The 15,532-nt window shown below is 38.5% G+C and overlaps 3 protein-coding genes and 1 non-coding gene across 7 annotated transcripts in view; 1 reads left to right on the forward strand and 3 right to left on the reverse strand.

Annotated features, from left to right (window-relative positions):
* Nucleotides 1–15,532, reverse strand: part of LOC137491248 (uncharacterized) — a 697,259-nt gene that overhangs the window by 241,769 nt on the left and 439,958 nt on the right. The gene's annotated exons all lie outside the window — the stretch shown is intronic.
* LOC137491174 (uncharacterized) overlaps nucleotides 1–15,532 on the forward strand; it is a 293,575-nt gene that overhangs the window by 211,325 nt on the left and 66,718 nt on the right. The window lies entirely within an intron of this gene.
* The window catches only part of zgc:174702, a 30,147-nt gene that overhangs the window by 7,894 nt on the left and 6,721 nt on the right, over nucleotides 1–15,532 (reverse strand). The window contains exon 1 of one of the 3 annotated variants that reach the window (XM_073946715.1): nucleotides 1,592–1,642. The exons of 1 other annotated variant lie outside the window; for it this stretch is intronic. The gene's annotated coding sequence lies outside the window, so the exon portion shown is untranslated. Of the gene's footprint in view, nucleotides 1–291; nucleotides 319–1,591; nucleotides 1,643–15,532 lie in introns of those variants that run through there. One more of the 3 variants, NM_001386853.1, reaches the window with a different exon arrangement.
* Nucleotides 7,410–7,482, reverse strand: trnam-cau (transfer RNA methionine (anticodon CAU)). The gene has a single exon. It is a non-coding gene; the product is annotated as a tRNA-Met (tRNA).

Raw genomic sequence — 15,532 nt, forward strand, 5'->3', positions numbered from 1 at the left:
AATGAAACAAAATAACTTCTCTTCAACTCTTGCTTCAACAGTTTATTTTAAGCAGCGTAATTAACAAAAAGAAATCAGGTAAAATATTTCATCAAAACACTTATTACACACTTTTCTGTTACATTATTCAAACAATAGCCCTCGATTATTGAGAATAAAATAGTACGTTGTATAAAGGGTTAAAATAATATTTCTAACAGCAGGAACATAATTTAGCACCATATAAAAACCCTAAAACTTTAGAACTTTAACTTTAAATCGGGTTATATCTGTAAAACTTTTAAAGCAAACCTTTCTCCAGTTGAATCACCGCGCTGTAGCGGCGCCGCCTGATGACGTCACATGCCACGCCAAAATAAAAGTCTTTTTTTGCCACTCTAGGCAAGGCAAACTTTATTTATAGAGCACAATTTTACACAACCGCAGTTGATCTAAAGTACTTTACAATAAAATAAACTACACAATAAAGCTAAAAAACTAGTAGTAAAAATACAAGAAAATGTATGTTTAAAAGTAATACTAAAATACAAATAAAAAATAACATGCATTTGTCACTCAAAGGCAAGAGAGTAAAAGTCTTTAAGTTAGATTTAAAAGCATCCAATGATGTAGCAATCCCGATGTTCAAAGGGAGACTGTTCCAGAGTCATAGAAGTAAAGTTGGTTTTATATTCCCACATTCTGACTTTCCCTTTAATAATATAATTTCATAAAAGTATTATTTGCAAACTCTAAATAGTAAAATCATATCAGCAGCAAATGACTATCAAAGTACAACATTGTTCACAGTCCAATAAACAGTGTCAATGTTGTTTTCAAGCCACACTTGCATCCTAATTCCAATCGAATAGTCAAAGTAACATGGTAAACAATACAGAGACTTCTAAATAACCAAATGTGTGAATATAAAACTAACTTTACCTCGATCACAGAAAGCTCTATCACCTTTTGATTTGCAGCGAGACCGAGGGACAGACAAAAACTGGTCATAGAGATAAAGTTGGTTTTATATTTACACTTTCGTTCATTTAGCAGTCTATATTGTTTACCATATTACTTTAAATATTCGATCAGAATTAGCATGCAAGTATGACTTGAAAACAACATTACCACTGTTTATTTGACTGTGAACAATGTTGTACTTTGATAGTCATTTGCTGCTATTATGATTTCTCTATTTAGAATTTGCAATGAATACTTTTCTGAAATGATATTATTAAGGGGAAAGTCTGAATGTGCGAATATAAAACCAACTTTACTTCTATCACTGGTCATGGGATCTTAACAGTCTACAAGCTAAATAAAGTCTAATAAGTTCACTGACATAGGCCGGGGCAGAATTGTGCGCAACTTTAAATTAACAAAAAGAAATCGGGTAAAACATTTCATTAAAACACTTAATACACACTTTTCTATTACTTTATTCAAACAATAACCCTAGGTTAGTAAGAAAAAATAGTACTACGTTGTATAAAGGGTTAAAATAATGTTTCCAAAAGCAGGAACATAATTTAGCATCATATAAAAAATCCTAAAACTTTAGTACATTAACCCTAAATCGGGTTATGTCTGTAAAACTTTTAAAACAAACCTTTCTCCAGTTGAATCACTGCGCTGTAGCGGCGCCGCCTGATGACGTCACATGCCACGCCAAAACAAAAGTCTTTTTTCTTAACATTTTTTCCACTTACTGTTGCAGTCGTCATGACTTATTAATACATTTCTCCCATGTTTTTATAGAAGTAAAGTTGGTTTTATATTCGCACATTCGGACTTTCCCCTCAACAACATAATTTCATAAAAGGTGTTATTTGCAAACTCTAAATAGCAAAATCATATTAAAAGCACGGGCGTAAATCTGCTGTATTAGTTACTTAGTTATTAAGTATTAGGTATAATTAAGTATTAGCTACTTAAAATTACTTGTCTAGTTAATGTTAGCTTGTTGCCAACGCTAAAGCCGTTTCCCATGCGTTGTTTCATTTGTGACGACTTGGCATAATGTTAACTTTACATTAACGACCACAATAAGAATTTTGTCTAGCGATGCATTTGCCGCATGAACACAGTGCTACGTCCAAACTAACCCCACTGTATTTTTGTATAATCAATTTCTATTCTGTTGTTAAGTGACTCAATTAATTTAAAATTAAAATGTGAAAAAATTAAAACATTTTTTTAATTCTTTGTTTTTATTGTTGTGATTATTTTATGATAGTTTTGCATTCTTTATGTAAAGCACTTTGAATTACCATTGTGTATAAAATGTGCTACAGTATAAAGAAACTTGCCTGGCAGTTTCATGTATTGGATAAAATGACAGAGAAAATGGACATAAGATGATTTTTCAGTGCAACTAAACTCCAAGTACAAAAAGTTCACAAATTAAGCAATTTGGCTTTAAGAATGAGTTGTTAAATTCTAATGTCACATTATCAATCACAGCAGGGCTGGCCCGTGGCATAGGCAGTATAGGCAATTGCTACGGGCGCAGTACAGCCAGGGGGGCGCCAGAAATGGGGGAAGAAAAAAAAGTAACTTCCACTATACTTAAAACTAGTTGGTATGACTTCAGAAAAGAATAGACCCACATTAATATAACTGCATAGTGCATAGCCTACTAAGTAGTAGTAGTATAATAATAATAAAACCTACTCGCCTAAGACACTCCCTACTAGGGATGCTCATTTCGTTAATTTTGCTAAATGACAACCGCCGCTCATTAATCGGTTATTACCGGTTAACTGGTCAGATTACTATTAATTTTATATTAAACAAATTGACGTGTCTATTCTGTGTCTGACACATTAAATATTGCATTTTAAAATACTGATTTATTTTTATATGCTAGCATATTAATAACAGAACAGAACAAAAGAGCATCTTCACGCACCTGCAGTGTTGAGCACAGAAGAGCAGAATAATCTAAATAAAATGAATAAAATAAATGGGACTGCCGTAATTTTTTTTCAATTAAATAATTAATTTATATTACAAAACGAAAATACTGACTGATTCTTTTTAATAACCGGCATAGGCTGTTTTATTCCAATCATATTTTTTTTCTTTCGTCAAATAAAAATCGCAGACTTCCTCAAATTGCTCGCTCCACGGAAAATATGCATTTATTCAATGCCTCGCTGTTATTATTATAATCACAAAACCTTTTACATTTTTAATAGAAATCATTATTTTAAACATTATGTCTTGCTATATGGTTTACTTTCCTCTCTCTCCCACGCGGTTAAGTGCGCGCTGCGTGATGAAAAGACAACAACGCGCCCATATGTTGACTTTTTGTATACAGTTTTGTTGCTTAAATATGATATTGCATTAATGTGCATACATGCTTTATAAGCTGTAAAATAAAAAGTAAAGCCTATTTGTTGCGTTTATTACACAGATCCAGGTCAACATCAGTGCTGGTTTAGCATCAACACGTCTGTATCAAACAGCAATATTCTCTTTCTATTTTGCTTCTTTGGCAAATGTGTCTGTAGGCACGGGTTATACGTTATCGTCCCGCAAATTAAGTATGCCTTGCAGTTGAACAAGGGGCCGAAAACAAGGCGCACCTCACTGCCTTTATGTTGACAAGGAAAAAAGAAGAGGCGCGGTCCTCTTATGAAACGACTGAATTAGCTGGGTATTGATTGTGCAAAGGTGTTGCTGTCTGTGTTGTTACAATTGTAATATTTAATAATATTGTGATATTCAAGATTTGTACATTCATACAGCTCTGGATAACTTAAAACAGCGATTAGACCTTCAGAACAGCATTAATGTGTCCTGAAGTAAAGCGAAACGGCTATAAACTCCAGCAAGATAGAGTGATTATATGCAGAGCCATATACCTTTATCTCTAAATAAAGTATAACTATAGAAACTGTGTTCATCTTAACTAAAAGCTTCGTCGTGTTTCCTGACCTCACGCATTGCGCACCTGTCAGTCAGCACTCCCAAAGGGTCAAACAGAAAGTGCACAGCACGGTTACAGAAAAGTTTGCGCTGTTATAATTCACTTACCTTTTGGCTACTGTTTCACACTGAGGCTTAATGCCTGTGCTGCAAACCACAAGTCAAGTAAACATTAAGCAAATAAAAAAATTATTTCTCTTACGAAAACCAAACTCGTTTGATTAAAGGGAGTTGAAAATTCTTCAGAAACACCATCATGTCAACATTGCAGTGAAAAACGTGACAACTTTCCTTACTCTGCCGAGCAGTCGGGACATCTGGGGCCTCATGTACGAAGACTTGCGTGGAAATTTTACTAAAACATTGCGTACGCACAAAGCTGTAAATGTGCGTACGCAGAAAAAAATTCAGATGTATGAAACACTGCGTACGCCGAATCTCACGCATATTCTTTTGTACATCCGAATGAACGTGAAACTGAGCGCAACATGCACGAGCGCAAAACCCCTCCCTGCCTCCTCCCCGTATGAATATGCTAATGACTATGCTAATGGCAAAACCCAACGAAAAAGCAATGGCAAAAGCAAGCAAAAAGAGAAACTTTGAACAGAATGTGAATTGGAGGTGCTCCTTTCGGAGGTAGACCGGAGAAAAGCGGTGTTATTTGCAAGTTTTTCCTCCGGAATTAACAACAAAAGAAAAAAAAATAGAGTGGGAGAGTTTAGCTGATGCGGTTAACACAGTTGGGTCTGAACATTGCACTGAGTGCATTAAAAAAATAAATAGTCTGGTTTATATCTGTAAAATGTTGCAACCCAGTCTTAACAGTCTCAGTGGCGCGTTCGTAAGATGCATGTCAACATGTTTTGACACGTTCGAGCATGAACTCGGCTCGAATCCAGCGTCTGATTAACTCTTTCTTCTTTTTTTTCCCCGCTACATATCAGATTTTGCCAACTATTTATCACGAGAAAGACAAGTAGGAATCATCAATAAGTTTGTGCATCATATTTTATTTGCACATTTATTGAATGGAAATGTTTCTGATTCACGCATGCAAATTCATCTTCAGATAGTGTCTTTATAGCAATGTGCGTGCGGTAGATCGCTCAGATTACATTGGGAAAACAGGTGACCGCTGCAAATTGTGCTTTAATGTTTAGCTGCTCAACTGTATGGTATGGAAACCTTATATACCTGCTGAACCCGTCTCATACAGCTGCCACTGCAATGCTCAGACACTTTGTAGAGAGGAATTTAACACAACCGCCTCTAGGAGTCGCCAATGGAAATAAAACAGACACGCACAAAAAATGTGCGTACGCCTGCCAAAACGCTGCCGTGAAGCTGCGCACATTCCCACGTTCAGTTCATTGTTAGTAAATCCAAACGTGAGCGATTCTGAGCGTGAAACCTGGCGTACGCAAAGTTTTTGTGCGTACGCAACGTTGATACATGAGGCCCCTGGTGAACGCCCATCCCTCTCTGTGCAGCCACATTAACAGTGTGAGCAAAGCATCGTATATGCTGTGAAAATCCGGCCGCTTTGACAGCATTGGCAATGTTTTTGCCGTTGTCTATTGTCAAGCGGGGTTACGTGAATTTTGTTTTTGATATTCCTGACACATTCAGACGGTCCCTTACTAAGAGCTCCGTGCGAGCTCTCCAGGCTGAACGCATATTGCAAGGGCATAAATGGAGCAGTGCTCGTAATGTCGAGCAAAAAAAAAGTGTTTCCTCACGTTCTTCTTCAACTAGCTCAACTTTTGCAGGCACGCGTGACATTATTGGAAAGGTAGTCACGGGGTGTGTCGTGATTCTCCTTTATCACAACGCGACACAGGATCGTAGATTCGCGATTTCGATTTCATATCGTGTATCGTTACAGCCCTAGGCGCCATGTCCGAATGATATAGTAACACTGACAAAGCGCCGCATCAACCTCTTTGCGCCAAAGTTCGTGCAGAGTAGCAGTGTCCCTGGCAACCCTAATGGGCACTTTAGACTGCAAATTTTAAGGCATTTGCAATCAAGGCATTGTCCAAAGCAACTCGGAAAAGCATGTGACCTTCAGATTATGAGACTGATGCTCTGCCTACTGCGCCAACGAGGCAGATTGCAGGAGCTGGGCAGGCTGTGACACACCAGCTTCCATGTCACTGTGCTGCGATGTGGGTAGGAGACAGCTCAGGCAGTACACGCATGTCAGTATGGCAGAGCGGTCTAAGGTGCCGCGTTCCGGTCGCAGTCTCCTCTGGTGGCAAGGGTGTGAGTCCCACTTCTGACAAACCCAACTTTTGGCTTTGCGTTTAGGCACACGTCTTTAACTCTTTGGCACGATCTGGCATGTCAGAGTGATACAGTTACACTGACAAAGTGCTGCATCAATCTCTTTGCGCCAAAGTTCATGAAGCGTAGCAGTGTCCCTGGGCACTTTAGACTGCAAGTTTACGCTGCCCAGTCATCTAAGCGCTCCCGTGTGCCAAAAGTTACCACCCTTGCCCTGTGTGAGGCTCGAACTCACCACCTTCAGATTATGAGACTGACGCGCTGCCTAATGCGCCAACGAGGCAGACTGCAGCAGCTTCAAATCCCGCTTCTGACAAACCCAACCTTTGGCTATTCGTTCAGGCACAAGTCTTTAACTCTCTGGCACCATGTCCGAGGGATCCAGTAACACTGACAAAGTGCTGCATCAAACTCTTTGCGCCAAAGTTCATGCAGTGTAGCAGTGTCCCTGGGAACCTTATTGGGCACTTTAGACTACAAGTTTTAAGGTGTTTATGATCAAGGCATTGTCCTCAGGCAATGCAAGCATGTCAGGATGGCTGAGCAGTGTAAGGCGCTTTGTTCAGGACGCAGTCTCCCCTGGACGAGTGGTTTCAAATCCCGCTTCTGACAAACAAAACCTTTGGCTATATGTTCAGGCTTAAGTCTTTAAATCTCTGGCGCCATATCCAAGTGACAAAGGGCCGCATCAACCTCTTTGCGCCAAAGTTCATGCAGCGTAGTAATGTCCCTGGCAACCCTAATAGGCACTTTAAATCGCAAATTTTAAGGCGTTTGCGATTAAGGCATTGTCCACAGCAACTCGGAAAAGCATGTGCACAAAACAAGGTTTGAGGGCTTTAATGCAAGTACAATGAAAGAGATCAAAATAACTGTCTTGGAATGCCATGTAGTGGAATGTCCTGGGATGCCGTTAATTTTTAAGGCAATAGGATTTGCATGACTTTTCGTCAAATCCTTGTACAACGTCAAGTCATGACATTTGACAGATCCACACCGAACGTTAAATGATTACGTGTCAGGAATGGGAGCATCTTGCCATCATTGCTTCAGACTCAGAAAATGTTCTTGGAACTTCACGCCGCCTGCTTTCCAGAGAAGCTGTAGCATCTTTTGCTCCCGGGTAGTATGAACCGCATTGAAGGGAATAATAAATGCCGCCCAGTCATCTAAGCGCTCCCGTGTGCCAAAAATTACCAATGTGCCCCATGTGAGGCTCGAACTCACGACCTTCAGATTATGAGACTGACGCGCTGCCTACTGCACCAACGAGGCAGACTGCAGCAGCTTGGCAAGCTGTGACACACCAGCTTCCATTTCACTGTGCTGCAGTGTGTGTCCTAGGAGACAGCTCAGGCCATGCATGCATGTCAGGATGGCTGAGTGGTCTAAGGCGCTTCGTTCAGGTATAAGTCTCCATTGAAGGAGTGGGTTCAAATCCTGCTTCTGACAAACCCAACCTTTGGCTATTCATTCAGGCACAAGTCTTTAACTCTCTGGCACCATGTACGAGTGATACAGTAACACTGACAAAGTGCTGCATCAATCTCTTTGCGCCAAAGTTCATGCAGTGTAGCAGTGTGCCTGGGAACCTTATTGGGCACTTTAGACTGCAAGTTTTAAGGTGTTTATGATCAAGGCATTGTCCTCAGGCAATGCAAGCATGTCAGGATGGCTGAGCAGTGTAAGGCGCTTTGTTCAGGACGCAGTCTCCCCTGGATGAGTGGTTTCAAATCCCGCTTCTGACAAACAAAACCTTTGGCTATATGTTCAGGCTCAAGTCTTTAAATCTCTGGCGCCATATCCAAGTGACAAAGGGCCGCATCAACCTCTTTGCGCCAAAGTTCATGCAGCGTAGTAATGTCCCTGGCAACCCTAATAGGCACTTTAAACCGCAAATTTTAAGGCGTTTGCGATTAAGGCATTGTCCACAGCAACTCGGAAAAGCATGTGAACAAAACAATGGTCGAGGGCTTTAATGCAAGTACACTGAAAGAGATCAAAATAACTGTCTTGGAATGCCATGTAGTGGAATGTCCTGGGATGCCGTTGATTTTTAAGGCAATAGAATTTGCAGGACTTTTCGTCAAATCCTTATACAACGTCAAGTCATGACATTTGACAGATCCTAACCGAACGTTAAATGATTACGTGTCAGGAATGGGAGCATCTTGCCATCATTGCTTCAGACTCAGGAAATGTTCTTGGAACTTCACGCCGCCTGCCCTCCAGAGAAGATGTAGAATTTTTTGCTCCCGGGAAGCATGAACCGCACGGAAGGGAATAAAAAACGCCGCCCAGTGATCTAAGCGCTTCGAAGTGCCAAAAGGTACCACCATGCCCCGTGTGAGGCTCAAACCCATGACATTCAACGAGGCAGACTGCAGCAGCTCTGCAAGCTGTGAAAACACCAGCTTCCATTTCACTGTGCTGCGGTGTGGGTCCTAGGAGACAGCTCAGGCCATGCAAGCATGTCAGGATGGCTGAGTGGTCTAAGGTGCTGCGTTCAGGTTGTGGTCTCTGCTGGAGGTGTGGGTTCAAATCCCACTTCTGACAAACCAAATCTTTGTCTATACGCTCAGGCTCAAGTCTTTAACTCTCTGGTGCCATGTCCACCAAGTGATATAGTAACACTGACAAAGCGCCGCATCAACCTCTGTGCTCCAAAGTTCATGCAGCCTAGCAGTGTGCCTGGGAAGCTTAATAGGCACTTTAGATTGCAAGTTGTAAGGGGTTTGCGATTAAGGCATTGTCCACAGCAACTCGGAAAAGAATGTGAACAAAACAATGGACGAGGGCTTTAATGCAAATGCACCGAAAAGGGATCGAAAGAACTGTCGTGGAATGTCCTGGGATGCCGTTGATTTTTAAGGCAATAGGATTCGCAGGACTTTTCGTCAAATCCTTGTACAACGTCAAGTCATGACATTTGACAGATCCACACCGAACGTCAAGCGATTACGTGTCAGCAATGGGAGCATCTTGCCATCATTGCTTCAGACTAAGGAAATGTTCAGGTCCTAGGAGATAGGAGATAGGTAGGAGATAGCTCAGTCAGTACAAGTATGTCAGGATGGCCGAGCGGTCTAAGGCACTGCGTTCAAGCTGAGAAACAATTGTCCAACAAAGAAGGGGAAAAAGGAAAGAATAGGGTGAAGGAAAAAGAGGGGGGAAAAACAAAGGAAAGGGTGCATTCTAAGCTTCCCAGACACGCCTTCCTTGCACCTGCTTTACGTCATGCATTTGGGATACTGTTCTGTGTTAAAACTGCATTTTGAGTTACATTGATTTTTATTGCAGGTGCTCACCAACACGGGGGTTCGAATCCAGCTAAAGACGGTTTATTGTTATTTGTTTCTTATTACTCAATATATTTTTTGAATGTATAATGCTCCAAGGTAAATAAAATATGCCTAAGCACTTTGTTATTGTGTTTTTTGATATTCTTTTATGAAAAATAAAGCATACTAACTTAAATGTGTTTTTATTTAGTAGTTGTTGTAGCATTGTTATGCTTCTGGTTATTATTGTTCTGTATTTTGACGTACAAATGATCTATAGAAGTGTCATACAGTGTTTATGGATTTAAAAGTCAAGGAGAAGTCAGTTATTTATTTATGCATTATTTATCTAACAATTGTCAACAGAACAGTAATAAATATAGAGTAGAAAATGCAAAAATAATAAATTAGTTATTAACAATACAATATTACCAATATAAATAAACAATATATATATATAAAATGTTCAATACAAACAGAAACCAACGAAAAGTGGACTTAAAAATCAAAGACCAGTCGTTTATAAACGCAATATTTATATAACATTGGTCAACAAAACAGTAATGAACATAGAATAAAAAATCCAAAAATAAATAAGTTAAATATTAACAGAATAAATACAAAATTAACAAATAAAATAAAATGCTACCCCCTACTGTACAAAAGGTGTGAAAAGAAGCAGGTCTCTAGCAACACCTCAACTTCTTTATTGCTTTTTGTTCTTTTCTCTCTTATGTTTAGAACTTTGAATGAACTTTGAGCACCTTGAACACTTGAAACACTGAAATTGTAATTTCTTTTGATTTTTAATTAAAAAAAAAAAAGTACTATTTGCAATTGAGGTGAAATATTTGATGCCACTGGTGGAGTAGACGGGGGCTGGGGCTGGGCCTCAAGTTGTCTCGTCTCAATCACATCTTGAGCAGGTACAGTAGGGGCAGGTTGTTGCACCGTTTGTGCTGGAGCAGCAGAGGCAGTACTCTGCTAAAAATAATCACAAAAATAAATATAATCATGAAGAAGGATTGTTTAAAAACAAGTATGACATGTTTTACACAGATACTGTACTGAATGTACTGAAGCCTAACAAGTTAACGTTACTCTGTTAAGCAAATTTCAACAAACAATATATCATGTAAACGAAATACACACCCCTTGATAAATCTCATGCCACTTTTTTTGCAGAGGAGCTGGCCTGTTCCTGTTGCCCTCATTTGATGGCCAACTCCTGTGCTGGCAAACTTTTTTAGACGTAAAATCCAGTCAGCGTCTGACATGGCTTTATGGGATTTTCCAGACATTTTTTCTCCTATAAATTAAACGGTTTTAGATTAAAGTATCCAAATTTGAAATACAACACACTAAAACATTAATTCGTGCAATTGTGTAGATTTTCTTATCTTTTTTTAAGAAATCACTATCGATTAAAGTCCAGTACTTTAAACAAAACGATGCTGTGCTCTGTCGAATGATGCTGATTGTCGAAAATCACTGAAGGTCAATTAACTTTTTTGACCTCTGACCCGCCCCCAGAGGACAGCATCATTCTTTTGTGTACCTTCGGCTCAGTTCAGAAAATTGATTGACATCTGATTAACCTGTTTGACTGCACACCTAGCGGTGAATCTTGGAACGGTCCCTTCCCTGGCTTTAACATTGTCTCGACTCTGATTGGTCAAATGCTGAAATTGTTGAGAATTCCGGTCCGCGATTGGCTGTAAATGTTGAGACGCTGCAATGTGGTTGGCTACAATTTTGGAGAGAATCGCTCAGATTGGCTCTCAACTTCAACATTTGTAAAATATATTGATGGACTATCCTTCAGCAGCTGGCATTGCTAATCCATTGTGCTCTGCACACGTGGGTTCGATTCCCATCCTCGTCGCTCATATGCTCTGACATTTGAGAGAGCTTGGTGCTTCTGGAACTGGTTTTACTCTCTTAGCGTTTTGAAGGATGTTGTTGCAAAATTTAATGTCATCTTTACCAAAAATAGCAGCAAATACATACAGAAATGCCATAGTCCAGCTCCCACAAGGAAAGTGAGTACATACATGACGAGGTGGCCGAGTCCATTGAATCCCATTCTTGTCGTTCATATGGTAAAACTGAAAGTCATCTTACCGAAAATAGTTGCAAAAACATACATATAAAAATATGGGCCACAGTCCAGCCTCCACCAGTTTAAAAGAAATATACGTGACGAGGTGGCCGAGTGGTTAAGGCGATGGACTGCTAATCTGAACTCATGTGAATATGGAGTGTTTAGCACTAAATATAATTCTCTCTTCAAATATGAAATTTTACATAATAGTCCTTTATAATCCTCCAGGTTATGATGAAAGTTTTTTAATAGAATTGAAGAGTCTTTTGTCCCTTGTTGATGATCGTTGTGAATGTATGATGTTCGGTGATTTTAATATTAATTGGATGGATAAAAACAGTAAATCACAGTTGAAATCAAATATGGAGAAATTAAATTTTACACAATTAATTGATAGACCTACCCGAATCACTAGAAAGAGCGAAACTCTTATAGATCTGATTTTCACTAATAGACCGGAGAGAGTAACAAAAACATATAATTTAATCACTGGTCTCTCAGATCACAATTTAACATTAGTTGTAAGAAAGTTAACTCAAAAGCGGTTACTGCATCATAATAAGATGGAAAACCAAATGTTAATTACAGGAATTCCGAAATCAAAAATAGCTAATTTTGAATATAATTTAAAGGAAGTTAATTGGGGAAAGGTTTTTAAAGAATTAGATATAAATCAGAGTGCGGGTCATTTTGCAACTATATTAAGTAATTAACCAAGTAAATATACAAAAACCTGGAAGAGTAGGTGCAAGAAATTTTCACTTCCGTGGTTTAATAGTGATATTCTTCAGTTAATTAAAAGGAGAGATCTTGCTCTCAAAAAATCTTTACTATCCAAAACTAATAATGATCGTCTTGTTTACACTGGGTTGAAGAACAAAGTGGTGTCTGAATTGCGAAAGGCTAAGATGAAATATTTTTCTAAATTAATTGAGGAGGCCCATGGCAGCAGTTATAAATTGTGGCAATATATTAATAGACTATCTAATTCAAACAAGCAAAAACATTTTAAAATAAAGCATCTTAAAGTTACTAATAATATGATTTGCAGTGATGAGGCTATGGCAAATGCTTTTAATAGTTTTTTATTGAGTCTGTTCAAGAACTGTCAAGTAATTTTAACTTCACTAAAGCATACCCTGAGGAACCAGATTATGTTTATCCAGACTCCTTTTATATTAAGGAAGTATCTTGTGAAAAAGTCCAAAAAGTAATAGAAAATATGAGTAATTCTACGGCTAAGGATATTTTTAATTTTCACTCTGAATTAATTAAGAGATATAAACATTTTCTGTTGGAGCCAATTACATATTTAGTAAACTTATCGATTCAAACAAAAACTTTCCCAGATAGTTGGAAGACAGCAATAGTTATACCGATTTATAAATCTGGCGATAAGGATGTTGCTTGTAACTATAGGCCTATTGCCATTCTACCTGTAGTGTCAAAAGTGCTAGAGAAAATTGTTGCAGAACAATTAATGGATCATTTACACTCTAAACAGTTGCTTTATCCACAGCAGTTTGATTTTAGAGAGAAATATTCCACAGAAACAGCAAATTGTTATCTGCTTGAAAAAATAAAAGGGTCACTGGATAAAGGTAGTGTGGTTGGGGCAGTGTTCCTGGACCTAAAGAAAGCCTTTGACACGGTTAATCACAGTATCTTACTAAATAAATTAAGAGAGTTCAAAATGTCATCAGAAGCCTTACGGTGGTTTGAGTCTTATTTGGGTGGGAGACAGCAATGTGTAAGGGTCAATGGGGTGAAGTCATCTGTGCGTTCTAACAATATTGGAGTACCTCAAGGGTCTGTCCTTGGCCCACTGTTGTTCACAATGTACAAAAATGATCTTCCAGAATGCTGCCCAGGGGTTAACTGCCAGTTATATGCAGATGACACGGTCATCTATGTGTCAGCTAAAACACCTTGCCGGGCAGGTGAGCAACTGACCCAGGCTTTACAACACATTTCAAGATGGCTTGAACTGTCTCATTTAACGTTAAATGTCACGAAACAGTTTCTATGTGTTTTTCTATACGAAATAGGCCTGTACGGGATACATTTGAGGTGCTAATAAAAAATAAAGTAATTAAAGAAGTGAATGAGTTTAAGTATCTTGGCATAACTCTAGACATTAATTTAAAATTTGATAGTCATGTTAAAAATTTAAATAAGAAAGTTAAGCCAAGTCTAAACTGTTTTCGTTTTTTTAGAAGGTTTTTAACATATCACACTGCAAAATTATACATGCACACAATGATATTCTCTCACTTAACATATTGCATTACATCTTGGTCACAAGCCTCTTTAACTACATTGAAGCCTATTGACTCAATCTATAAACAAGCAGTTAAAATTATGGACTTAAAGCCTATGCGATGGCATCATTGTGATATTTTATGTAAACATAACCTGTTTAATTTTGATAGTTTTATTCAATTTAGTTATCTTAAATTGGTTTTAAATGTTTAAATAATCATGTTCCAATCCTGTTTTCTAAGCTAATCAATCGGCATCAAACCTCCCACAGAGTTACACGGGCAACTGCTAACGGTGACTGTCTAGTGCCAAAGTGTAAGACCTCATTTGGTCAATCTGTCTTCTCTGTAAAGGGAGCCAAACTGTGGAATGAGTTACTAGTTAGCTTAAAATCAGAAAGTAATCTAAATATTTTTAGTAGTGCTCTTAAAAAGTGGTTAAAAACAAAACAGCAGTGTTTGCACAAATACTCTACTGTTAGTTGGTTGGATCATGTCGCCTTTGCTTTTGCCTGTAGAAATTTTTATGTAAAGAATTGTAATGTTGTGTATGTTTTATTACATTTCTATTTTGTCAATATTAAGCCTCCTGAGGACAGGTGTTGAAAATTAGCAAGTTTGCTAAAACACCTAAACAAATGCATTTGGTTGTCCAGTGCAATTGTGATGTCCATATCAAATAAATAAAAATAAAAGTCCAGTGTGACCGTGGATTAAGTGCAATTGAATCGTTTCTCTACAGTACGGCTCATCATGTTGTAGGGGATCAACCTACATTTTAAGATCAATCAGGGTTTATTAGCATATTTCAATGTACTGGATCTTAAAGATTTGAATCAATGTTTTAACTCAATTGAGTCGGACTGAATCAGATTAAAAGATTCACACTTTATCTATTATTTGTCCTGCAAATTGAAGTCATCGTATCTTACCAATCTTGTTAATATTATTTATGTGGCCAACGATAATAACATAACACAGTATTGAGTTAACTTTTAGCAAGGTAACAAGATCTACAGCTCGAGGCAATGACTTAGAAACACATAAACAAGAACACAATTCTTACAAAATGAGAACAAAGATTTATTGAGCTACACTACGATACATGAAACTAACTACATAATAAGCAAACAAACAAACTCGCACACACACATACACACAGAGGCAGGTTAGAGGATATAAAATGATTTGACAACCATCCTAAATTAATTCTAATACTTCTAACAAGATCTTAGAATAACACCTGAGAAACCACAAAAGCAGAGATATGGCTTATCTTAAACTGTTTACGATCAATCTGCTCCAGATCAGTAAGAGACAACGTTTGTTTGTTACTTGCACTTTTGCTGAAGATGAATCTCCCTCGCCAGCTGGCCTTGGGGAAACACGGTGCTCCTGATTGGCTGGTGGCTTCTGTGACGTCCTTGGAATTCCCTCACTCGTGGGTGGGTAGTTTTGGGTTACTGAGGTGACAGACTGCTGAAAGTCGGTTTGCGGAAGTTCGTGCGGTTTCAAAGCAAAGTTTCTTTGTTGCAGGGCGTTTTTAAGTGACCTGGTCTGATCTATCCCTATGGCACTGTCTGCCAATGAGCAGTTGCCATGAAGGGCGGGGCCACACCGCGTGCCCACGTAGAAAGGGTCAATCATTAACAGACTGCATGTAGATTTTACATGGTAAA

This window comes from Danio rerio, chromosome 4 (assembly GCF_049306965.1).
Source record: "Danio rerio strain Tuebingen ecotype United States chromosome 4, GRCz12tu, whole genome shotgun sequence".
In the NCBI taxonomy this organism is placed as follows: Eukaryota; Metazoa; Chordata; class Actinopteri; order Cypriniformes; family Danionidae; genus Danio; species Danio rerio.